Genomic DNA, 25005 nt, shown 5'->3' on the forward strand with positions numbered 1-25005 from the left:
CTGTCATAGGTGGGAGCTTTCTTTGGGGGGGGCAATGAAAATGTTCTAAATTAGACTGTGTCTAAAGTCACGTGTCACACAAGCAAACTGAAAACCATCACAACACACACTTCAAATGGATGGGCAGTTAGTTGGGTATGTGAACTACACCTCAAAACGGCTGCAGAGTAGAAAGAGGTCCACAGGGTAGAGACATTATCTAAGGACAGTGAGTGCATTTATAATGAAGTTGGGACTCACAATTCCCCAGGCAGATGCCTGAGCAAGTGAAGAGAGGACTCTCTCAAGGACCCTAAAGAAGCTGGGGACCATTCACAAGTGACATGACATTTAAGTTGGTATTGAGGGATGGACGCACAGGAGTTTGCCAGCAAAAGATGGAGAAACTTGTCATTCCAAAGTTGCTTAGCATTACACAGTAGGACTAAGATTATGACCCCTAATTATGCTCAGGATAATGGGTGACTATCTCACTGGTTCCAGTCTCATTGTCTGGCCTGGAACTCATGGTGATGCCCCTACTTGACTCTCTTGAAGTGTTAGGGTCTTGTGCATGAGCCACCACATCCACCTACGTCCCATTCATGTTAGCTGGCGCTGTAAGAATTAAGGCAGCATTGCCACATGACCTTGGGCCCAGGGTCAGGCAGACACTCAGGCGTCCTCTCCTTTCCCAGGCCAAAAGAGGACCTGAGATGCCCGTGCCCTCAGCTCAGGGATGGAAGCACCATCCCAGGTTACATCACTGCCTCCTCATCCCCCTGTCAGCCTCACAGAAACGGTTTCAAGGCTATAGGGCTCCACACCTTCTCTAGAGGTCTGTAATGGCCAGAGGAGCGACTCTGAATTGCCACAATGATTAGGGGGTTACGTATGACCCCCAGTGAATTTCCACATGACAAGGAACTGTATGCTGCCCCACTGTTTCCTCGCCATAATATAGTGTAGAACTATCAGCTTGTAGTTTCCGAGCCCAGAACCCCAATTCTATTTACATGTAGCCACAAACCTGCGTCATAGTTTAACCTGCTCAGAACATCTGAGCTAGCTCTTGTGTGATTGGCAGGAAGTCTGGGTGTGGGTTGGGCTGTGTTGCTGGATCCTGTGCCACATCTGTAAGTAGGGAAGCCCTGAGGCTGTGGAGTGTGAGGCGTAGGCATGCCACCATTCATGTGCTGAGACACGGTCATTTTGTGATGGGTGGTTTCCTTCTGCTTTCCTTCACTGGTGGGCACCACATCACTGCTACTCCAGCAAGGCACAGCCTTCAGGTAGCTGGGAGAGATGCTGGCTGCATGTTGGGAGAATGGCACAAATCACACCACAGAAAAGGGGCGTGGTCTGAAACAGAAGTGCTGGCTCTGTGTCAGGAGTCCCGCTTCCTTTTTGTGGTGACAAACATTTAGCCTAGAAGTCAGAAGCCATGACTTCAAGCCAGAAAGATCCAGTCTGGAGCTTACAAGCTGAACACTCTGGGGACATTAAATGATCTTGACGATCCTGAACTGTTTGCAACATGGGCTGCCATAGGCCCTGGAAGGCTTATAAATGGGCACAGGAGCTGACCCCATGTTTCTATAGGGACCAAAGTTAAGTCTCAGTAGCTTTATTTTTGCTATTAGCATTTCTCCAGCAACCCTGCCCTGACCTGACCAGGCTGAAGCATCCCCTCAGTTCTTGCTCACCAGATACTTATGGGGAAAGGGTTGACCCAGATGTACCAGGGAGCAGATATGTCTTGTACTGCTCAGAAGGTACTGGGACCTTCTGAGCTCCAGCTAGAACCAGGCGCAGCTCTTGAATGCATGCTAGGGTAGGGAAGGTGAGGAGAATGGCATCTATTTCCCAGAAGCTCCCTAAAGTCCATATTGTTTCCTGAATCACCCACCACTACTAGATCCTGAAATGCTCCTGGGTCAGTCCTTAGGCTTCCAGCTTGTGGGGTCTCCTCTCAGGATTCTGCACTGATCTGAGAACTCTTGGGATGGGCCAGGTTCCTGCTCAGAAGGCTCAGCCCAGCCCTTAACACAGGAGACAACTGCTGTTCCCTAGGATTGAACCTTCATGGACTTCTGCTTGGCCCAGATAAGCCTCCAGAGTCAAAAGTTCATGGCCCACAGGCTTTGGGGCAGACGCGATTAGCTCTTCTTCTCATCCTGGTGTCTCTGTCTGTGGTCACACAATGGTGCTCTCCTTCCTGAACAAGCCTAGGCTAAGATAAGCCCCAGTGGGACTTGCCTCCTGCCTTGGACACACTCCAAGGTCTTGCACCTTTCCCCACAGCCACAGAAGCAGTGGTCAGCTACTCAAGCCTCAGGGTACCCTGAATTTAGATTCATTCTCTGACCTCCAGCTGAGACATGAGCAGTCCCTGAGGTGGTGACAAAATCGGCACTCCATCAAGAGCTGGCTGGGATCCTTAGGAAGGAACCATGATATCTGCTCTGAGGAGTTCATGGTCCAGCCAGGGTGACAATCATGTGACTGTGGTTCAGTGTTGTGTGTGTTGAGACTGTGCCAGAGGCCTTGAACACTTTTGGGCAAGGAAGGCCAAGTGATTCTGCCTAGGTAGGCTGTGAAATTACAAGTGAGAGTTAACAGTGGTATTGAAGGATGAGTGGGCGTTTCCCCAGACTCTCCCCTTCAACCCATAGGCTAAAAATCCTGCCCACTCTACCCCATACCTTTCTTCCCGAGAGACAGTCTCTAGAAAAAAGGATCTGGGAGGGATCAGGATGAAAGACAACTCCTGATTGGACTGAATCCTGACCTACAGTCAATGGTTTCCTCAGACTCTTTCCAAAGCTTGACTGTCTCCCGAGATGAGTATCACAGGATACGAATTTCCTGGGGCTCTCTCCTCCCCCGGAAGTTATACAACAGAAAACAATCCAAAATCAAAATAGATTTCAGAAATGCTAGGTCGAATAAAACAAAGTAACTTCATGACAGCACTTCTCAGAGCCTTTAGAGATAAAGCATAATTGTTGTGTTTTAAATACATTTTTAAAATAAAAATATCATAGCAAGTATTTAACGTATAGTGAGCAGACACTTGTCCCTGAGTATTTCTAGCTGTGTTCAGGTTCATGAGGTCTCATGAGGTCATGTTAATAGTACTCCCATCATTCCCATTTGACAGACAAGAAGGGCAAGGCATCTCAAGAAAAATTTCACTTCCCACAATCCAATGACACGTAGTAGAGTTGAGATTCATCTGACTCTGTCCAACCAAGTCCGGCCCCTTAATGGAGGTTTGTGTGAGCCTGAGAGAAGTATTTCCAGGCTATCCAACATGCTCCCCAGAGTAGCTATGGAAAATACTGCTCCAGGTCACTTCTAGAAGACTCTGAAAGCCACAGAAGGCATCACAGGGCCCTGCTTCTCCTTCCTTTGCCCCACCGTGCCTGTAACCAATCACCCACAAACACAGAGGACAGTAGACTTGGGCTCATGGCTTTAAAACCCAGTAAGAATCAGCCGGTGCTGTTGTTTTGGGCTTCAGGTGTTTTAAGGGCTGGAACAAATGGCAGCATTAAGACAGACACCTTTGCCCAGGAAGCAAAACAGAAAGAAGGGAAAGTTGCCAAGGTCTCTCAAACCCCTTCCAGGGATAACTTCCAAATGGCCTACACATCTCCCACTAGGCCCCGCCTCTTAAAAATCCTGCCACTTCCCAGGGGCATCATAGTTTGCAGCCAAGCCTTCAAGACCTTGAGGTGGGACACTTACCCAAAGCATAGCACTGGATGGCTCAATGCAATGGAGAGATCATAGGCTAGACCAGGAAGAGGGTATGGTACAGCATTAATTCTGATTCCAACAGAAGAGACCTCTCTCCAGGTTTGTGCTCCTGTACCCTCTGCCCTCAACCCTGACTCCAGCCACCAGAACAAGTTCATTTCTTCTGATATCTTGGGCACAACACATTACTTCTACCCACTACGCTCCTCTCACCTGCTGCAGCACCCCATGCCCTCCAAGGGGTGTACCTCAGGCTGAGCTGCAAGCCCCCATACTCTGTGCACCTACAGTGTTCCTCTGGACCACAACACAAAGGCAATCGTGTGGAGAGTATGGAGATAGGGCATGCCAGATTTCTGTCCCATCCAGCAGCAAACCCAAAAGCATGATTCGCACGTGTTCCCTTTGTCCCCCAGTGCCAAGAAAGAGGTGCAGAGGGATGTCCGACAACATGACGTAAGGCTGACCACTTCCTTCCCTGATTGAAGGGGGAATTGGATTTAGAAGATTTGATCCACCTCACAGAGAAATCTTAAATCATAAACAAAGCCCGTGGCGGAACCCGGTTCCTCACCCCTCACCCCCGCCTCCACCATTGCTGGGGCGTTCTGAAAGGTGAATGTGATGGTGATCTTGGCTGTCAAATTGATGGATTTAAGGTTGCCCAGTAGACACTCCTCTGTGAGATGTTTCCAGGAAGGTTTGGCTGAGGTGGTAATGTGGGCGGCCCTGTCCCACGAACTGAGATCAGGTCTGAATGAAAGGGGGAAAGGGAGGAGCCACTGAAACTTTTCTCTAGGTGATGCGCTTCTCTCATTTCCACTTCCTGATTGCTTTTTTGTCTTGTTTTGTTTCATTTTCCTGTTGCTGCGATAAAACATTCAGACAAAAGCAACTTAAGGAGGAGAGGGATTGTTCCAGTTCCCATTCCAAGGTGCCATCTGCCATGGCAGAGGGTCAAGGCTTCAGGAGCTTGAAGCAGCCAGGTATGTCAGATCACAGTCTGAGCATAGCTGGTGTGAAGGTCCCTTTTCATTCAGTCCAGGATCTGGCCTGAAATGGTACCAGTCACATCGCTGATGAGTCTTTCCACAGCAAGTGATGCAATTAAGAAAATCTTTCAGAGCTAGTGAGGTGATTCGATGATTCGACCAGTAAGTGCACTTCCTGCCAAGCCTTAAGATCTAAGTCCAAACCTTGGGATCCGTCTCATCAAAGAAGAGAACCCCCACAGCTCGTCCTCAGCTTACACATGTGCATCACACACACCTGGGGGTGGGGGTGGGGTTAGTTTCCTTTCTCTTGATGTGATAAAACTCTGACTAAAAGCAAGCTAGGGGAGGGAAGGGTTCATTTGCTTACACTTCCAGCTCATACTCCATGAGTGAGGGAAGTCAAGGCAGAAACCCAAGAAGGAGGATGCTTGCTGGCTCAAGCAGGCTCAGCTGATTTTTGTACACAGCCCAGGACTGCCTGCCTGGGATGTTTCTATCCACAGAGGGCTGAGTTCTCCTGTGTCACGTAATAACCAAGACACTCACCCACAGGCCCATCTGACCAAGGCAGGTCTCGGACTGAGGCTTTCCTTTCGTATGACTCTAGGATGTGTGAAGTTGGCAATCAAAGCTAACTGAGACAGACACACAGTACACATGTGAACTCACACACTAAATAAACAAGTGGTGAGTGCACCTTCGTGAAGACAAGTGGAGGGAGAGGAAGGATGGGAATGGGGTGGAGAAAGGGGATAACATTTCAAATGTAAATACAGAGAGTATCTAATAAAAAAAGGAAAGAAAAAAAAGATTGTTTTTATCTTACAAAAAGAAAAGTCAGCACAGGCATTCCCATAAGCCAATTTATGGACACACTGTGACAATGGCACTGGACGGTCAGAAGCTTTGACCTGATGACATGTTGAAGGTGTTCAGTGAAAATCACTGAGCAAAGGGACAATGGCAGGTGGGCAGCAGTTACCAGATGAGTCACACCCTGGAGCCAGTGTGCATGAATCCTGGGGAGCCTATGACATCATGGGTGGCTGCCCTGGCACCTACACCCACCAGCTTATGCAGCTGCCTTTATCTTCTCCATCATTCCATCTGCCTGTCCCCAACTTAGACCCTCAGCGCCTGTCACTTGGCATAATAAACTGGTGAGAAAGGACCATAGGATGAGCTAGGGAATGATGTCCCTCCCACCCCCATCCCTCCTCTGGGCCTCTCCTGTTTCTCCATCTCTTCGTTTCCATGACAGCATCTGGCAATGAGATGTCTACTTCAGAATGCTGGCAGAGATGGTCCGCAGGAGTAGAGGCAAAGGCTGCAAAAGGGAGGGTGATCTGGCCTGCCAGGCTCACTATGTGGGTACTACCTGAGACGTTCCAGCAACCATTCCCACTCCTTCCTCCACCCAGGAGAGAACAGGTGTCTCAGAGATGCATCCGTGCTACCACGTCCTGTTTCTAGAACTCATCAGAAGCCCACCTTATCTCACCCCCTCTGATCACGTCCTGCTCTTTGTCCTGTCTGCCTGACTGTACTAGTGTCTCAGTCTCTCTGCCACCCCTGGCTTTCTTTCTTCATTGCTCTAGGTGAACAGAGCTAGAGCAACATCACACCACCTTTGGTCCTGTTACTGGTGTCCCCAGAATCGCCCTGTGGCTCTCAGGGTCATCTGAACAAAAGTCACATCACAATGGCCAGAGCTGTCCTCCATAGCATGCTTGATCTCTCCCATTGTCACCCTTACTTACTGTGCTTATCTACGCATATCGTCTGCCTCTCCCCAGGACAACATTTTTCTTCCGTGTACCTCCAGGCTCCACACAGTCCAAATGGTACTGCTCATTCTCTGGGTTAAAAGACTTACCAGTCCTCACATCTGCCATTTTGACAAAACCCTCCTTTATCTTTGGCCCCACAGAAATAACTCTGTGCTTTTCCAGAAGCACAGGGCACCTGGATAGGCAGGTGGGAACCAGACTCAGAGGATGAGGAGGGGACTTCCCCCAGTCTGTTCTGACTGCTTTTGTTTTTCTTAATTTAATGTATGGGTGCTCCATTGCATATACATCCACCTGCCTGAAGAGGGCGTCAGATCCTCCTATAGATGGTTGTGAGCCACCATGTGGTTGCTGGGAAATGAACTCAGGACCTCTGGAAGAGCAGCCACTAAACCATCTCTCCAACCCTCTGCCTGCTTTTAAAAGACCTCTGGCCCTTTATTAGCCACCAGGGTCCTTGGAAGTACCAGTTTGTCTCTTGCAAGATTAAGTGGGACATAAGAACTTGTCTTTCTTAATGACTCCCTAGAAGAAACTCATATTTCTTATCGAACATTCACTAGAGAAAGGCTATTTGGGCAGAAGCTACTCTCTGTGAGATGGTCATTTCTGAGGACAGGGACCTCACAGCCACAGGCCACTCACCTATTCCTGTGCAGGGACCCTCCTGTCCTCATGCCCCTGCTCAGTCCTGTGTGCCACACCGTACAGTAACCGAGGGTCTCCTTCTCACTGACCCACCCCCAATGCATGTGCACGCACGCACACAGGAACAAAGCTCTAGGCAGGCAGGACCTCTTGCCTAGTCGATTCTTGTACCTTATTGCCCAGGACTTTGGTCCCCAACACTGAGGGAACAACAAATAGCCCTCACTGCTGAAATCTGCTGAATGAATGCATGAGTTCTGTGGGTCACAAGGCTCCTCTGGAGGGCAGCTGAGCGTGTGGCTCTGTCATCCTCATCACTGGGAACAGGACCAATCAGAGTCAATCATCTGTTGGCATTATATGGTGTGGTTGGGTAAACTGTGTCCAAGTGGTCCCCGGCTAACAAGACTCAGCAAGTGGGGGAAAAAAAACGAGCCAAGATACAAAGCCATGGGGCTGCAGAGCCAAAGGGCCACAGACATTGAACAAGAGACACCACAGGAGCCAGCACACTCAGCAAGCCGGTAGAGAGTGATGGGAAGACATGACAGGAGCAGACGACAGGGCAGCCAATGGTCATTTTGCTGTCCCTGCCCTGGCACAGGAGAACAACACCTTGCTGTAGAGGGACATCAGGACAACAGGTTTTGGGGAGCTGCCTGGCTGTAAATGAACCCTTAGCTCCCCACAGGGTCTGCCATGTGTAATGACACTGTTTGCTCTTGCTCTTCTCCCCATATCTGGACAACTAGCCCTTACCCAAGTCTAATGCATGTCTGTGGCGTTTTTAAGCATTTTCTTATGCAATGGAGGGTCACCATCTTGTTACTCTACCATAGGCTGTTCCCAAACTCAGGATCCTCCTGCATCGGCTTCCTGACCACCGAAGTGCAGGTATAGACCATTTCACAACATTCACCTATTTTGTGTAAGATTCATCACAATAACATATTTTAAATTTCTCATCCACGTGGAAACATGGGACGAGTAGGTAGAGAGGGTGGGAAGCCACGCAGACAACAGAGGCATGGAGGTAAGGATGGAGTCATACGCAGGGGCTGTCCAGTGTAGGCCAAGCAAACGGTAAATGGTGCCAGGCCAGCCTTCACGGAGCCTGTGCTTTGAATTCCAAATCTTACTTAGCAGACCTTAGAGAGAGAGTGCAAGAGTGGCCTTAGAGGTCAGGAGGCCTGGGCTCCAGAGTTTGTGCTGACACCAACAGGTGATGTGCCCCAGAGAAGTTCTTCTCTGTGTTAGTCAGCTTACTGTTACTGTGACAAAATAGCAGAGACAACCAACCGAAAGGGAACAGGAGACATTTTGGCTCACAGAGGTTTGAGTCCATGGTCGCTTGGCCTTGCTGCTTTGGGCCTGTGTTAACACTGTATATCATGACAGAAGCACATACTGTCACTTCAGGGTCACTGTCTGGTCACCTTGTAGCAGTCAGGAAACAGAGGGATGGGGGAGGGCGAGAAAGAGGCTGTGGGTCCCACTGTCTCTTCAATGGCAGGTCCCCTGATGGCCTAACTTCCTCTTCTCAGGCCTTGACTCCCAAAGGTTCTATGGCTCCCCACAGCAGCACAGGTGGGGGCTTGAGGTGCCACAGACTGAAGATGCAACTTTTTCAGCTCCCAGCTCATCTCAAAGATGCAGAAAACAGTCATCCCAAGCTCCCAGAGTTCCTCACAGGGTGGAGGAGGCGACATTCAAATGCGCAGCATCCTGCCCAATGCCCAGCAGATGCTCAGCACACACCATTATCACCCCGCCTTGGGTCAGGTGATGCTGGCGAGACTGATGAGGGCAATTTCCCCAGGAAGCACGGATGTGGAGATGCTCAACTTGAAAACAAGTATTCTCGGAGTGGCATTCAGAGACCGATACACACAGCTCTGCATCTGAGATAAAAGGAGCAGGGCACATTCAGCAGGAAAAAAAAGCTCACTTCTGCAGGGATTTCTCCTCCAGCCAATCACGAGAGAGCATGGAAGCAGTCACGAAGGCCACCCTTAGCTCTTGACACCAACAAAGCAAACCAGTCCAGTGTCAGTCTTGAACCTGTGTCAGGGTCTGTGACTCACCCCAAAGTGCACTTCCATCAGCATTTGGCTTTCTTGTCTGTGCAGGCTTTACCCCTACCTGCCTCTAACAGAGGTGTCAGCAAACAGCTACCATCAGGTCCCCCAGAACCGTGTGCCCAGCCTGGAGTTCAGGGCATGGGGTATACACACAACCCCTGCAAACACCTAACACTTCATTGTTAGGAGAGAGTTAAATGGATGAAAGCAGCCTCTGCAAACACCTAACATTCCATTGTTAGGAGAGGGTTAAATGGATGAAAGCAGCCTGACTCTCCACAGGAAGACCTGTAAGAACTGGTTAAATGTGGCCATTCCTAAGCCTGTACCAGGCAGGTGGCATCACACCCCAAGTGGCTTTGTGACATAGTAGATCCAGAGATCCCAGTTCAAGTTCGGGCTTGGCTACACAGTAGCTGTATGCTGCTGAGTGAATCACTCTCTCTGAGTCTCCCTCTGCATTGTCCCCTCCCCGTGTCCCTCTTAGTTGTCCACCTTGTCTCCCACCAGGATAGCAGACCACATTTGTACAGTGTTCCCAGGGCACAGAATTTCCTGATGCCCACAATCAGCTTCCAACTCCTATTCAACCTTCATGAGCCTCAGCTCCTGGCCCCAGGCACTGTCTTTCCTGCTGCCTTTAGACAAGCAGGATTCCATTTGATCCCAAGAACTTCAGAAGGAAGTCTCCTGTGTGGGTGCCCATCAAAAGGTCTACACTGGCATCTAACTACTCCTTCCAAGGAAGCAGGTAGAAGGATAGAGTCTATCTGAGTGGGAAGCTATGTAATCATTACTCCTTTGGGAACTCAGACAGTTTCTAGGACTCCACATCAGCGTGAATTGCACACCTTATGCCTGCAGCCCTCTGTGGAGAGGAAACATATAAGAGGAGGAACAAGCAGTGTGTGTCTGTGCTTATTATGATTTTCAGGAGAAAACTAACCAAACAAGAGTGCCTCCAGTTTCTGCCTCTGAAACATCAGAGTCTGGCTGTGGAAAGAGTCGAGTCGGTTGCTCCCATCACCTCACAAAGAATCCACGATGGGACAGAGGCATTCAGCTAGGTCCATGGACTCAGGGAGATGTGAAGGAATCCTCCCTCAGCCCATCCCACTCCCCATCACACCCACCCTATAGCAGCCAAGCTCCTCTCTCTACAGGGAGCATCCCATCCCATCCCACCATGCTCTCTTTCATTGCTTCCTGCTAAGTTCCCAGGTCACTCTCGGAGGAGCACTGGTCATACAGCCTTCCAATCTCTCAACCTTAGCTAGCGTGGCTCACCGCACACCTTCAGTCATTCACTTGCTCATCCATTCATTCAACAGTCTCCTGGGCATCTCTGTGCCTCCTGCACTGCGATGCCTGTGAAAATATAACAAGGAGCTGGTCACCACTTGCGTCCTCAGACCGCTCATGCCCAAGGAAGACTTATAGTGATGGTGAGAAATGGTGTGCGGTAGACACAGGTCCAGGGGGTCTCTGAGGCTTAATCCAGGCTGTGGCTGATCGCGGTGGGCTTCCTAGAAGAGGACACACCTAACCTGGGTCTTACAGCTGCAGGACCGAAGCAGGAGAGGCGTGTCTGTGTCTATGTGAGCACATACAATCATGTGGCCAAATAAGACAGTGACTTGTCCCCGACACAGGCTGGCAGTGTCGATGACAGAGTACCTGCCACACATACAGACTGAGGTGCAGACTTTCTGGTTCCATGGGTGAGAAGGCAGAACAGAGCCAGGTTACTTACTTTCTTCTTTGCACAGTTACCAAGAGGCCTGGAAGCCAGGCTATGGCCAGGGCACTCTGCTGCCTGTGATTTCTGTCCTAGTTAGGTTTCTATTGTTGTGATAAAACACTACCACCATAAGCTACTTGGTGAGGAGAAAAGGGTTTATTTTAGCTTACAGCTTGTAGTTCAGCATGGAGGGAAACCAGGGCAAGAACTCAAGAACTCTAGAGTTAGAAACTCAAGGTGCAAACCTAGAATTAGAAACTGAAGCAGAAGCCATAGAGAAATGTTGTTTACTGTTTCGTTCCCCATAGCTCGTTCAGCCGGCTTTCATAAATACCCAGGCCCACATCAATTAGCAATTAAGAAAATGTCTTACAGACTTGCCTACAGACAAACTGATAGAGGTATTTTCTCAATTGCCTTTCCCTCTTCCCAGGTGACCCTGGCTTTTGTGAAGTTGACAAAAAAAAAAAAAAAAAAAAAAAAAAAAAAAAAAAGTAACCGGGACACCGTACATGCTGTCCGTGTGGTTTTGCCACTTACTCTCGTCCCCTGCCAGTGCATTCTTCAGAGCCACCTCTCTTGGTTCAGCCTCGGGCTCATTCCTTGTAAGGGCACTAGATGTCGTCACTGGGTTTGAAACAGGAGGTGCCATGGTCGGACTCTCCCCCTGGAACAAACGATGGACTTCGGGAGGCACTGGGGAAGGTATCAGGGTCCCGTGAAGGGAAGTGGAGGTCTAGGCTAATGCTGGGGCAGGGAGGACGCAGGGGATGGGCTTGGCAATCAGTGGGATGCAGCCACCCATCACCTATGGGATCTAAAGTGCAGGAAGGATATTTCAGGATGTCTACCACATCTCTTAAAGGCCCCAGCCCCTCTCCACCCAGACCCCATGGCAGCCCTGCAGACTCTACTCACTAAGAATGCTCCAGCATACGCTCCAGCATACACTCCAGCAGAGAGAGCACCATTCCCAGCTCCCCTAAGTGGGCAAGTGGCACCATGCCTGCAGAATTCTGAATCCCCTGCAGAGGCTATGCCAATGAGGTCCTGTCTAGTCTATCCTAAGTGCAAAACCAAACTGAGTTCCCCCAATGAAGAAAAGCACAAACACAGTGAGCTTAGCCAAGAACAGGGCTTCAGCAACACCCCCAACAATGGCCGCCTGCCCTTGTCCCACCATGCCACCTGCAACAGTGTTCACTCACTGACTCCTAAAAGCTGCCCTGCCTCCTCCTCTCCATGGCTGTCTCCCCTTGCCTGGATCTCCACAACAGGCTTCCTCTGTCTGCCAGGGCCTCTGGTGTGTCAGCCACCACCTCCAGCCTCAGTGGGTTCATGAACACTCATCCCCCCCCCCCAAGTGGTTGAGCAAACAGAATGACATAAGAAAGAGAAATGCCCAGAGCTCAGCTGAAGGGAGAATGGGATTCCCCCAAAGGCCAGTGACCCCATTTTTTCAAGCCTCTACTTACACAGGTAGTAAGCCAAAACCCAACACCTTGGACTGGCATGCCTCCCTGCCCTAGCTGAGCCTTCCCTTTCTGCCACTCACTTCCCACCCAACTGGATACACAGGCATATGCAAATCCTCACCCTCACATGGATCTAAAAGAACGTAATGCAAACAGACTCAGTCAGAGCCAGCCTGGTGGGCAGTATATAGGTTGCCAGCCTCTCCCCCAGAAAGGAGGGGCTGCCTGGCCAGCCCCCAGCACTGCTGCACCTGGGCAGGAACCTGGCCAGCTCTGCCTTCCGGTCTCTCTCCCTCTCAGCCGTGCTGATTGGCAATCACAGTGACATTTTGTTCTCAGGCTGCCTTGCCTTTTATCTTCCTTCAGTTGGACAGAGCTAAAGCTAGGCAAAGCCTCCCGTTCACCCAGCCCCCTACAGGAGAGGCGAAGGAGGAGACTCTGTCTATCTCATGTTCCTGACTTCCTAATGGAAGGCCTCAGTCAAGCCCAGTGCCAGGTGCTGTGAGAATCAATTGATAAATTACGGACAAATATTTATTGAACTCCTGAAGCCCTGGTGAAGAGTGCTTGTCTCCACCCAGGGTTTCCTGGGTCATTCAGCTTCACAGCCTGAGTGGCCCCGCGCCAGCCCTGCATTAAGCAGAGACACTGTGGCGGCCTACACAGCTACCTGTTACCTTGCATATGGTAGGTTTTTATTGTGCACCTACTAGGTGCCAGCTGCTAACAAAGTCACTGCAGGTGAAGGGATGCCAGCAAATATTGTTCCCATCCTATAGGTTCCTGGGGGCTGTGCAAACAACCAAAGAGAGACTGGTCAGATCATGGGGTGAAGTAAGGCAGTCCTTCCCAAGTAAGAGACAGCTGGGAACCCAGAGATGAGAAAGTGTAGGTTTTTATAGGGTCTGGGACACTAGGCTCTCAATAATGCTGTAAGATGAGTATTACCATTTTGTCCCTTTTTCAGATGAGGAAACTGAGGCTAGGGAGATTAAAATGTTTCATTGGAAGCCAAAGATTGGAGCCCCGGAGCCTGAAGATATGGCCTCAGTGGTTAAGAGCACTCACTGCTCTTCCAGAAGGTTTCCAGCACACATATATATGTTTGTAGCCATTCAGTTCTAGGGGATTCAATTCTCTGTCTGACCTCTTTGCACACCAGTGCATACAAGCATGCATGCACCCAAACGGGTGTAGGATAGGACTCAGAAGTCTCAGTGATGACCATCAAACCATCGCCCCTAGACTCTAGCAGGCCTTACTAGAACTTTCTCCCAGGAAGCCTTGGCAAAGCAGCCTTTGTCAGTCTCCTAGCAGCTTACGGTCTATGAGCTGCTTCTCACAGAACACTACTGCCTTCAGAAAGGGCCTCACAGGCCCTGACATTCAGGAACAGAGCCACACCACTGCAAATCGACAATCTAACCAAACAATAGCTGACTTCCTGAGGGGAGGGGATATTCCAGGCAGCTGCTTACTAATCAGCTTATTGAATACACTTATGCCCCTGTTGTAGATGCTTTCCAAATATTAATTCTCTCAAGCTTCATGACTCATTTAATACTCATAAACGATGTTGGCAGTAAATTGTCAGGCATCACCGAGGGACAGGGATGTGACACAATTCATTATGAGACACGTGCCATTCCATTGCTGCAAACACGCCAGACTGGCAGAGGCTGCCACACACGTAGGCTGTGTAGTGTGAACCACTGGCCCCAGCTGCAAGTCAGCACAGCCACTGAGTACTTCAAATACCACAGGTGGCGGTGGCACACAGTAAGTATTCAGACATCTGGACATGTCTAAGCTAACATGGCTGCACACCTGAAATCCTAGCTCTTGGGAAGCTGAGGCAGGTAGCCATCCTGAGCTACATAAAAAGGTCATCCTGAGCTACACCAAAAGACCGTCCTGGACTACAGAGTGAGACTCTTGACTTTAATAAACCAACAAACAAACGTCATAAATGGGGGCTGGAGGGATGGCTCAGCAGTTAAGAGCACTGACTGCTCATGCAGGGTGTGTGTGGGTTCGATTCCCAGGGCTCACATGTCAGCTTATAACCATGAGCAACTCCAGTCCCAGGGGATCTGATGACCTCTTCTGGTCTTCTCTAGTACTGCATGCATGGGAGGCACGAACAAACAGACACATTTTCAAAACACATACAAACTTGTTTAAGGGAAAAAATAACCATAAATAAATAAAAAAATCCAGATATAGAAAAGGTGCAGTCAAAATATATGAAATAAGATGACAATTAGGCCACCTGTTGCTGCTCTTATGGTGGGTAGATCCTACAGGGCAGAGACCACTCTGATTCTATCAGCTGTGAAACCCAGGGAAAGTTCTACTCACTGCCAGAGACCAGGATCATTGTACATGCAGCCTCTGTAAAAATGGTTATAATATTTAAAAAGTATTTATTTTATGTGTATTGGTGTGCATGCATGTGTAGTCTGTGCACCATGGTCCTGCCTACTGACTAGAGACTAGAGCATCAGATCCCCTTGAACTGGAGTTACAGGTGGTGATGAACCACCATGTGGGTGCTGGGGATTGAACCCTGGTTTTCTGTAAGAACAACCAACACTCTTACCCGCTGAACCATTTTGCTAGCTGTGTGTGTGTGTGTGTGTGTGTGTGTGTGTGTGTGTGTGTGTGTGTGTATGTATGTATGTATGTATGTATGTGTATTAGTGAAGGCTTTTGGTTGTGTTGTACATGTGTGTGTGTGTTAGTAGTTGGTGGTGCTTGTGTGTGTGTTAGTAGAGGTTGTTGGTTGTTTTGTCTGTGTGTGTGTGTTTTGGTGGAGGTGGTTGGTTGTTTTATGTATGTGCATGTGTCTGTGTTAGTGGATGTGGTTGGTTGTGTGTGTTTGTTAGTGGAAGTTGTTGGTTGTTTTATGTGTGTGTGTTTTAGTGGAGGTTGTTGGTTGTTTTGTATATGTGTGTTAGTGGAGATTGGTGGTGGTTTGTGTGTATGTATGTGTTAGTGGATGTTGTTGTTGTGTGTGTGTGTTAGTGGATGTTGTGGTGGATGTGTGTGTTGTTGTTGTTGTTGTTGTTGTTGAGGCAGAGCGTCATGTCTCCCAGGCTAGCCTCAAACTCACTATGCTTGAGCAATGAGCGTGAACTCCTGATTCTCCCACCTGCCAGCTGCTGCTCTCACAAACATGCTTTGTCATACCTGGGCTTAATTGTCATCATGATTATTATAGCCTTTCAACATGTTTGGTAAAACATAAGACATAAGCATGTATGTTAACTGAGGCCTTGCATTCTACCATCACATGTGTCCCATTGAAAGGTCTTATAACACACATGACTGTCACCTCCTGTGATGAAAATGTCTGTTCTGCCTCATGGTAATCTTAGGAGACACTGACCTACTTTCAATCCATCTTTGCCCAAAATATTTTTATATGGCATGAGATTGTACTGTCACACAGCTTACTACACAGGGAGGGCATCAAATTACAGGTAAGCCAGGGCATTTGACCAGAACACAGTCTGGGCCCAACATAGAGCCCTACATCCCCAGCCGTGACCCCTGGTTGGATTGGCAAGTGGCACTGTACAGCTGAATCTGTGGATGCGACAGTCTCTCTGGCCCTTTCTGTCTCAGGGAGAAACAGGAATGGCCTGATTTAAATGCAAGATCATCCTTCCCCTAGATTCATACAGGAGCCTTGGGGAACACTGGAAAGAGACGGGCTGTCTGCAGTGCCCCCGGGGAGGCTGGAGCCAAGTTACCCAGAGAATTCAGAGAGAGGTCCCTGGGACTTCAAAATCCACAGTGAGCAAGACCCCTAGGGACAAGTCTCATTTGAAGCCTTGAGGTCACATGTGTGGCTCAGCCATGATCCTGTGTTTCACAGGGACTCAGAGCAAGGGACAACAGGGTGCATTTCCTTAATGAGGATCAGTGAGCGGCTTCAAGAACAGAGAAAAGCCAGTGAGCAAATGAAGAAGCCCAGCTAAATGAAGAAACGACATGGAAATTGCCAAGAAAGGCAGGCTTCTGGTTTCTTAAAATACATTTGGTAGCTATAAAATGCACCTGGGCAGGCAGTTGGTAGCTATAAAATACACACTATACTAATAGCCCTCAAAACTGTGGCTCAGTCCCCACTCCTCAGTACCTCCTCAGTACCCGCATAGACCTCGGAAGGCCTCTGGCTATCTGTTAGTCCACTGGTCTGCCTGTTTCCAGCCAGCAATGGCTACCAGGCTTGCTGGAAAGAGTATGATGTTTCTTGCCTGACTCCTTCTCTACCTTGTCCCTAAGGGTCACTGAGGGTGGCTGCAAGTTCTAGTTGTATGCTGTGCTCTCTCCTTGAAAAACCACACCCTTCTCTCACCCACCAGGCTTACAGGTAGAACAACTTCACTTCCCCCCCCACGCCCCCCACATACACCTCCTCTCCTTGATGTCTGAGGCGACAGTTCCTTGGTCAAGCTCTTTGAAGTCACCTCATTCCCTGCCTCTGCTGACTACTCAAGCCAGTGGGACAGAGCAGAACACCAGAGCCCAGACAAGAGCCTGCCACCAGTGTCAGCTGTGACTCAGGCTAGTGGTGTCCCTACAGCTGCGTGGCACTCCACTTGTCACTGTGCCTCCAGAAAGCCATCCAGTTCCAATGCAGGAAGCAAGAAAGGGAAGAGACAAGGGGAGAAGAAGATTCTGGAGACAGAATGGGGAGCCCTAAGGGAACTGTTGGCTGAAGAGGCAAGAAGCAAGTCGTTTCACTGTGAAACACAAAACTGATGAAGATAATCAACTAGTGCCCTTGCTTTTCCTCATCTGGAAAAAGTAGGTAGTGACCACCCATGTGTTTTTATAATGACTAAGAGATGATCCAGATCAGTACCGAGCCTGGCACATCTAGCAAAGAGGACAAAGGGAAGAGTCTGGCTGAGAAACTCAGCCAGATCTACCCAGGAGTGGAAGAGGGGGTGGGAATGTCAGGAGACACAGTACTAGGTCAAAGGTCTTAGGTCCTGCAAAAACCAGCCTGTGGAGAGGAGAGCCCCCGCCACCAGCTGGAAGAGGATTGATGCAGGAGGAAGGCAAGTGCCTCTGTCTCTGGACACCCTAGGGAATGATGAATCACCAGCCCACAGCAGCAGCAGCAAGCTCAGGAGGAGACTCAACTGCAGCCCGCAAGCATCGGGGTTTGCTTGTGGCTGAGTCTTCTCCCTCTGGGGTTCCTGGGTTGGCAGACACCTTATGCAATGTGTATGGCTGGGCTTGCCCCATGCCACCCAGGATGGATGGTTGGCAGCCTCTGCCCATTTCTGCACTAGGCAGTCAGAGCCTCTCAGTGGGATTTCCTTTGTGATTTGGCTGAGCTGGCTTTCTTCCCCACCTTCCACTTGTGTGTCCACCCACTGTGACCTCCAAGGAAAAACAGATTCCTGCCTCAGCAACTGCTTCCAGCACAGAAGAAAGTTAAACCATCCCACATCCGATAAATACGCTTGAATATGGAAATCAGCAGGAATTTCACTCACGAACTTGAATTACAATCCTACGCTAGAAGATCCAGCTGCTGATGCTGCTGGGTGGTGAGCGGAAGGTTTATGCCAAAGAAGCAAAAATCAAGGTCATTTATCAAGTTAAAATGGTGGGGGGAGATAACATGGTCATGCAGGTAGATACAGGAAAAGCATTCATAAATGTCTACTTCCACTTATAACTAAGAAGAAAAGAAAAACATTGGGAATGTAAGGGACTCCTTCAACCTGACAGTGATTTACCACAAACCTAGAGTCAAACTATATTTAATCTGCAAATTAGAACATCTCCTACACAGGCCCGGCAAAAGCAAATGCACTTCCCTAACAAGATCTCAACAGAACTTTAATTTAAAATATATAAACACCAAACAAATACCACAGCTGCAAGCTATCAAGTACCTGAGAATATGTCTAACAAGAAATGTAGGGAACCATCAAGAGAAAAGTAAGAGACTAACTGATGGAAGCACATGCCTTTAACCCCAGTACTCAGGACCCAGAGGCAGGTGGATTGCTGAGTTGAGGCCAGTCTGGTCTGTAGAGTGAATTACAGGACAAGCAGAGCTACACAGAGAAACCCTGTCTCAAGGAAGCCAAAGGGGAGGGGAGGGAGGAAGGGAGAGATACAGACACAGACACACATACACAGAGAGGGGGGAGGAGAGAGAGAGAGAGAGACAGACAGACACAGAAAGAGACATAGACAGAGAGGGGATATATTAAGAATTCATTCTCTTAAAATGGCTACAGAGCTTTTACAAAATGGTTACAGAAACCCTAAAGCGAAGAGGTACAATGTTCATGAAAGACAAAACACTACACATTCCACCCACCAGAGGGCAACCGAGAGCTGGGACTTAAAAATAGAGGAAATGATGCCCTCCCCCCCAAGGGCAGTGATCTGTGGCGGGGAGTTAGGTAGCCTTGGATGGAAGGTCTAGAAAGCCCTGACTCACAGCAGGGAACCTACATGAAATGAGCAAGGATTCCTGTAAGAAGTTACTCAATGGCAGGAAGCCACCCTAAAAGACCTATTAGAGGCAGGGTCAGGAGGCTGTGGACCCTGTGGCCTAGCATCCCTCTATAGTTTATCTCACTGCTGTCGGTCACAGCACAGAAGGACCTGAGGTTCCATCCCATAATGCTTTTAGACTCTCGTGTGTATTTATCTTGTTTGTAGAAGTAGCTAAAAATGTCCACACTGTTCAATCAATTCTTTTGAACCTCAGTTTCCTCCCCTGTAAAGTGAGAACAGGGATTCCTGCCTCTGAGTGAGGAGGAAACAGATACCTATATGCTCTTGTAGAGTGCTGTCTAATACAGGATATGGCTCTGCCTTGTGTTACTGCTTCCTTGTAGACTGTGAGTGAGAGAATTCTATTTTCTACACTGAACAACGGTGTGCTTCTGCTGTCTGTCTCTTTGTCGCCAAAGGCATCACCAAGGCCTTTACTCTGATCATAACTTTCCATCCATTAGTTCTCACAGCAAACCCTAGGGGAGGTATGTTCTATCTGACTTCTGTCTACAGAAGAAAAAACTAGGTTCAGTTCTCCACTAGGCATCCATAAGTGCCTTTTGTAAGACAGACACAGTCCCTGCTCTGTGAGAGTCATCCTCTAGTTGGGAACCCATCCAAACCTCACAGACAAACTCAACTCCAGTGGATGCCAGTGGCCATGCTTTCAACTCATCCCTGGAGTTGCCTTCGCCCCCTCTCCCCACCCCATCCTCTTTAACAATACAGTGGTTGCTAACACACATTCTTCTAAGCTCAACAAGGTGTAAGGGCTCCTTGCCATGCAAGCAAGTGAGAGCTGTTAGTTTCAGTCCTTGTGATCCTCCTGCAGGATCATCAGAGAATTACCAAGGGGTTGATGGATGCGCAAAAGAGGTGAGGCGCCCCGCCCCCACCCTGCCCTGAGTGCAGCAGCAGCACTGTTCCCTAAGAGTTTGTGGCTGAGTCCTCTGCCACCATTAATGGCAGAAGTGAGTCACTTATAAGTAAGATACAGAAGCTTTGTTATAATTACATCCCGAGATTCAGCAATGCTCCGCATCTCTGTGAAAGAGAGGGCAGCGGGTGACTGAGGCTTGAATGATTCTCTGCCAGGTACAGCTTTCAGATAAAGTGTCTTGGATCAGGAGCAATTACAGCTAATGCCTGGCCTGAATGCTAATGAGAATTATTTACAATTGCATGTAATTCTTTGCCATTTATACACTCAGCTGTCCCCCACCCCCACCCCCTTTCTTCTCCTCTGTGCCTGTCTGGCTGAGATAATCTTGAGAAACAGACACTAGTAAGGATGATTCATGGCCATTTCACAGATGAGGATACTAGAGTCCACGGTTATTCAGTTCTCAGGGACAGAAATGAGTTTCGACCTTGAGTATGCTTCCTTGGGAGAGAGAGCCTGCAGAACTCTGAATGCACTCTCCTGGCTCAGAAGGCAAGTGGCATCCCCACAGCCAGCTGCACTCTCTCTGAGGCAGTGTCTGCTGTCTTTTGTTGGGACAGCTGTGAACAGATCTTGTGAAATATACCAATAGATCTCATATGTGCCCTTTAACCCTGTGGTTGTCAAGAGACTCCTTCCTCTCCTTGGAGAACTCAAGCAATGGCCACACAGTTCAAACCCAGGAGACAGGAAACAACTTCTGTCCTCCAACCCAAGACTCCCCAAGTCCATCCTAACCTGACCACTTCCTTTTAGAAAATGTGTTTGAAACTGCTCCAGATCCATACCACACAAGAGCACAAGGTTGAATCTGCCAGGGTAAGGAGATGGGGCTGGGTAACAGTGACAATGACAGCAATGCTTGGCGTGTCCCTGGGACCTGGCACAGGGCTGGCTGGCTGAGGAATCTTCTACCTGTTAAAATTAGAGGCTGCAAGAAGACTTTTGCCATACACAACATCTAACTAGATCTGTTCCATTTTACAACTGAGGAATCCAGGAGACCTGGGGCTGGAGATGCAGCTCTTTGGGCGAGTATTTGTCTAGCATGAACAAGGCTCCCCTGGAATTCCCAGTGTCACAAAGCAAAGCCAAAGCAGCAAGGGGTGCATAGTGTCCAGGAGTTCACAGGTTTGCCTAGCTGGGTCTGTCTGTGTCACACTGGCAACTACTGCACCTACAAGGGCACTTTGGTGAGTTACAAGGTACCTTTGCAAGTGCCAAGTTAGTGTGAACACAGTTAATTCTCTCCACCCCTCAGAACGAAGGAGCCATGAGTATCTCCAATCAAAACATGGGGAAATAGAAATAGGTATAGACTCTTGTCATGACACATAAGATAGCATGGTGACTGGGCCCAGAAATGCACCTTCAACCTCTCTGCCATGCCTTGGTACTGAGGAAAAGCCACTGTGTTTCTGCCAGGTGCTCCCTGACTATACAGAGGAGTGTGGGCAGAAGAGAAGTTCACATACAAATGCCTCCCCACAACCCTCAGCTCAGGGCTAGGGACCCCTTCCAGGCCAGAACTGTCCAGTATTGGGGAGTGGGTTCTAGGACCCTGTCAGGCAGCACAGCTCTAAAATTGTAAGTGGGTAATACCCAGCTACCTCCTGGTTCTGCAGGTCTTTGACATATTTCAAACACAGCAGCAGTCAAACCCTGCCCTCCACCAGCAGCAGGGTTCTGGGGATGGCTAGGTGGCCTTGGATGGAAGGTCCAGCGAGCCCCGAGACAGCAGGGTGTCTACATGGGCTGAGCAGGGATTCCTGCAGAGAAGCTACTCAACAGCAGCAACCCACCCAAAGAGACCTATTGGAGGCAGAAGCAGGAGGCTGTGGACCTGTTGCCTAGCATCCCTCTATTGTTTATCTCACCGCTGCCAGCCACAGCACAGAAGGACCTGAGGTTCCATCTGCCACTTGAGCTTCACCAATAGTCTAAGATACAAGCAAGATTGGTACTCAGTCCACTCCACCAGGGACCAGCTGGCCAATTCTAGGCAATCTATTTAACCTCTCTGAGTGCCCGCCTATTGCTCAATAATGGTGCCTTGCGTGGCTGCTGTATAAACTATGTTAATCCATAATCATCTTGGGTGGGTTTTCACTGTCTCCAAGAGCTGCTGGTGGCCTCCAGGCCTTCAAGAGTGTGGCATTCAAACCCTACTATCAGATCTCCACCTACCCTCTCCTTCAAGTTCCAGTAGCACACTTCACCCAGGCTCACGGTCCTGCCCTCCCTCTCCCCTACCCCGCCCCCCCCCCATAATGGAATGCGAATGCGTTCTCCAAGCACCCAGTCTGGGGATCTTCTGGAGGGATTCTTCCAATTCCTTCAGCTCCATTCCGTCTGGAGGTGGGAGCCCCCTGTCGGAGGACAGCCACCCTGCCTGGAAGCAACCCTGTATCTCCATCTCCCAGGCCAGCAAGCGCCTCAGAGGTGGCTTCTGTAAAGAACAGTTGTGCTCTGGTTCAAGATTCTAACTTTCAGAGCAACCCAGCGTAAATCCAGAATTTGATATCCCCCTAATGCTGTCCCGGAAAAGGCAGCCCTCCAAGATCTCTGCTATCAGAACACACCCTGGCCACAGCACCAAACCTTTTGGTTCCGACAGGAAAAAAGATACAGTCAGCTAGGAAAGGAGGAAGCGCTGGTTCAGACGCTTCTCATATCCAGACACCTGGTTTGGGTTCCACTTAGCTAAGAAGCATGGATTCACCCAATTCAGGCTCAAGACTCTTCTCTAAGGGACAACTTTCCCTCCCCAAGCCTCGGTTTCCTCCTCTGAAAAGTGGGTATACTAGTAATACCTGGATCCTGGGGGTTCAGAAGGATTTGTAAGATAGTGGGTGTCCGGAGCTTGGCAGGGAGATCGCACCTCCACCCAGGGTCTGTGTCCACGGTTAGCATCAAGTCAAACCCTGAGGAAGCTTGGGGAGCCGCGGTGGAGGACCCTTGGCCCAGAAGTCAGGAGGCCGACTCTAACCGGTGCGCGCCTGGCCCCAGATCCGGGAAGCCACAGGTGTTTGCGCATCTGGGCGTAGCAGCCACAGCTCCGCTACCCTGCCCAGGCCGCCCGCTTTACCAGAGCATCCTGCGTGCCCACCTCGTACGGCCACCTGCGGGGTGTCCCCACCGCCCTGCGGGGGCGCGGAGCTCAGAGCTGGGCCTGAGCGCATCCTCGCCCGCTGCCCGCCACCGGGTTCCCGCCCCTGCCCGCGCTGCGCTCCGACTCACCCCAGCCAGCTCCCGGGGAAAGTTTGGCCGCGGCTGTGGCCAGGCTGCTCCGTGCGGTGGCGACAGCCCGCGGGGGTGGCGGGAGCACTCGGAGGCGGGCGCGGGGGAGGAGCCGCTGAGGGGCCCGCCTACCACGGTCCCCAGGGCACCCTCCTCCGCCCAGCTTCCACCGCCGCGCCCCGCATCCGTGGCGAAGCCCTGAGCTTGGCAACATGCCAAGGACGGGTAGGAAACCTGACCACTGCCACCGCATGCTCACCCGGAGGCGCGCAGAGCAACAGACCAGACTTCAGATAGGAGGCGCCCACAGGGTGCTTCTCAAATTCAACCACAGGTGGATAGAGGGACAAATTAAAAAAAAAAGTGACACTGATCTGGGTCACCAAGACTCGGGAGGTTTAGAACCGCAGGGCCACTGTTTCTCTAGACCCCCGAAGAATGAATGTGCTCTCGTTCTTTCCCTCTCCCTTCCCTCCTGCCCTCCCGTTCTCATCCAGCAAGTGCTGAGCTGGAACTCAAGGCCTTGTTCACCTGTGTGGTCTAAGAGGGGAAGGCATGTGTGTGTGTGTGTGTGTGTGTGTGTGTGTGTGTGTGTCAGGGAAACTTAAGGAACTGTTTTTGTTTTCTGAGCTAGGAGAGGGCGTTTCTCCTTTCTTCTTTGCTACCAGGAAAACCCTTTTAATGTACGATTGTGGCTTCAAATGGCAGGCAACATTCAGGGAAGGAAGGGAAGTGGCCCCTCCTTGCTATGACACCCTGCCCCCTAGAAGGGGTTCATCCTCCTGCAGTGGTGTGTAGTCATAGGAATGCAAGCCCCGCCCTCATTTCCACAGAGTTGTGTGGAACTCTGGCCTTAGTCTCTGTGGACATCTGGCCTTAGTTCACTGTTTGTCCTCGGGCCTGTATTTAAATCTCAAACTACACCAGAAAAAAAAGAAGGAGGAGGAGGAGTAGGGGTGGGGAGGAGGAGGAGGAGAAGGAGGAGGAGGAGGAGGAGGAAGAGGAGGAGGAGGAGGAGGAGGAAGAGGAGGAAGAAGAAGAAGAAGAAGAAGAAGAAGAAGAAGAAGAAGAAGAAGAAGAAGAAGAAGAAGAAGAAGAAGAAGAAGAAGAAGAAGAAGAAGAAGAAGAAGAAGAAGAAGAAGAAAGAGAGAAAAAGAGAAAGAAAGAAAGAAAGAAAGAAAGAAAGAAAGAAAGAAAGAAAGAAGCAATCATCCCTATTTACGGATGAAGAAACCGAGGCCTGTTAGCATCTGCAGCGTCACAGAGAGAACTGCATTTCTATCCAAGGGCCTAAGTTTTCAACGTAGTGGAGCTGAGGACAAGCTCATGATGACATTTACACAAAGGACTTTCTTGGTAAGAGCACCACTGTAGCCCTTGACCTTGAGCCTGTTCTGTGCCTGTCTGCAAGGTGGGGCTCCAGACTCATTTGAAATGCCATTAGGAACCCAGGCAACAAGTGACTGAATTCAGGACAGCTGGCAGGCCTGGGTACCAAGGAAGACTGACCCTTTCTGACCTGTACCTCAGGAGACCAAGGAGCACAGGAATCTACAACATGGTCTACTTCCGGTTGCTACACTAGGGCCTCCATGTTTACTCTTTGTGGGACTAATGCACAATTTGGAACTGAGTGAGCGGCTAGGATTGCACCTGTTATAAACTGGAAGGCAAGAAATTTCCTTTTCACAGCTGTGGAGCGTACAGCAGTCAGGGCATGTGGCAGAGAGCCTCGGAAATAGTGGGGTCCCTCTCATCTCTCTGCTTCCTGAAAGTCAGCAAAGGCCTGATAACTTGGAACTCTC

The 25005-nt window shown here is 49.7% G+C and overlaps 1 protein-coding gene across 1 annotated transcript in view; it reads right to left on the reverse strand.

The window, feature by feature from the left end:
• Positions 1–23220, reverse strand: part of HRH1 (histamine receptor H1) — a gene marked incomplete at its 3' end in the record, with an annotated part of 85344 nt that extends 62124 nt beyond the window's left edge. Inside the window, exon 1 of the mRNA XM_080914887.1 lies at positions 23201–23220. The remainder of the gene's footprint in view (positions 1–23200) is intronic.
• Between the last annotated feature and the right edge of the window lie 1785 nt (positions 23221–25005).

The sequence above is a fragment of the Micromys minutus genome (genome assembly GCF_963924665.1).
Source record: "Micromys minutus genome assembly, chromosome: 3".
Lineage (NCBI taxonomy): Eukaryota > Metazoa > Chordata > Mammalia > Rodentia > Muridae > Micromys > Micromys minutus.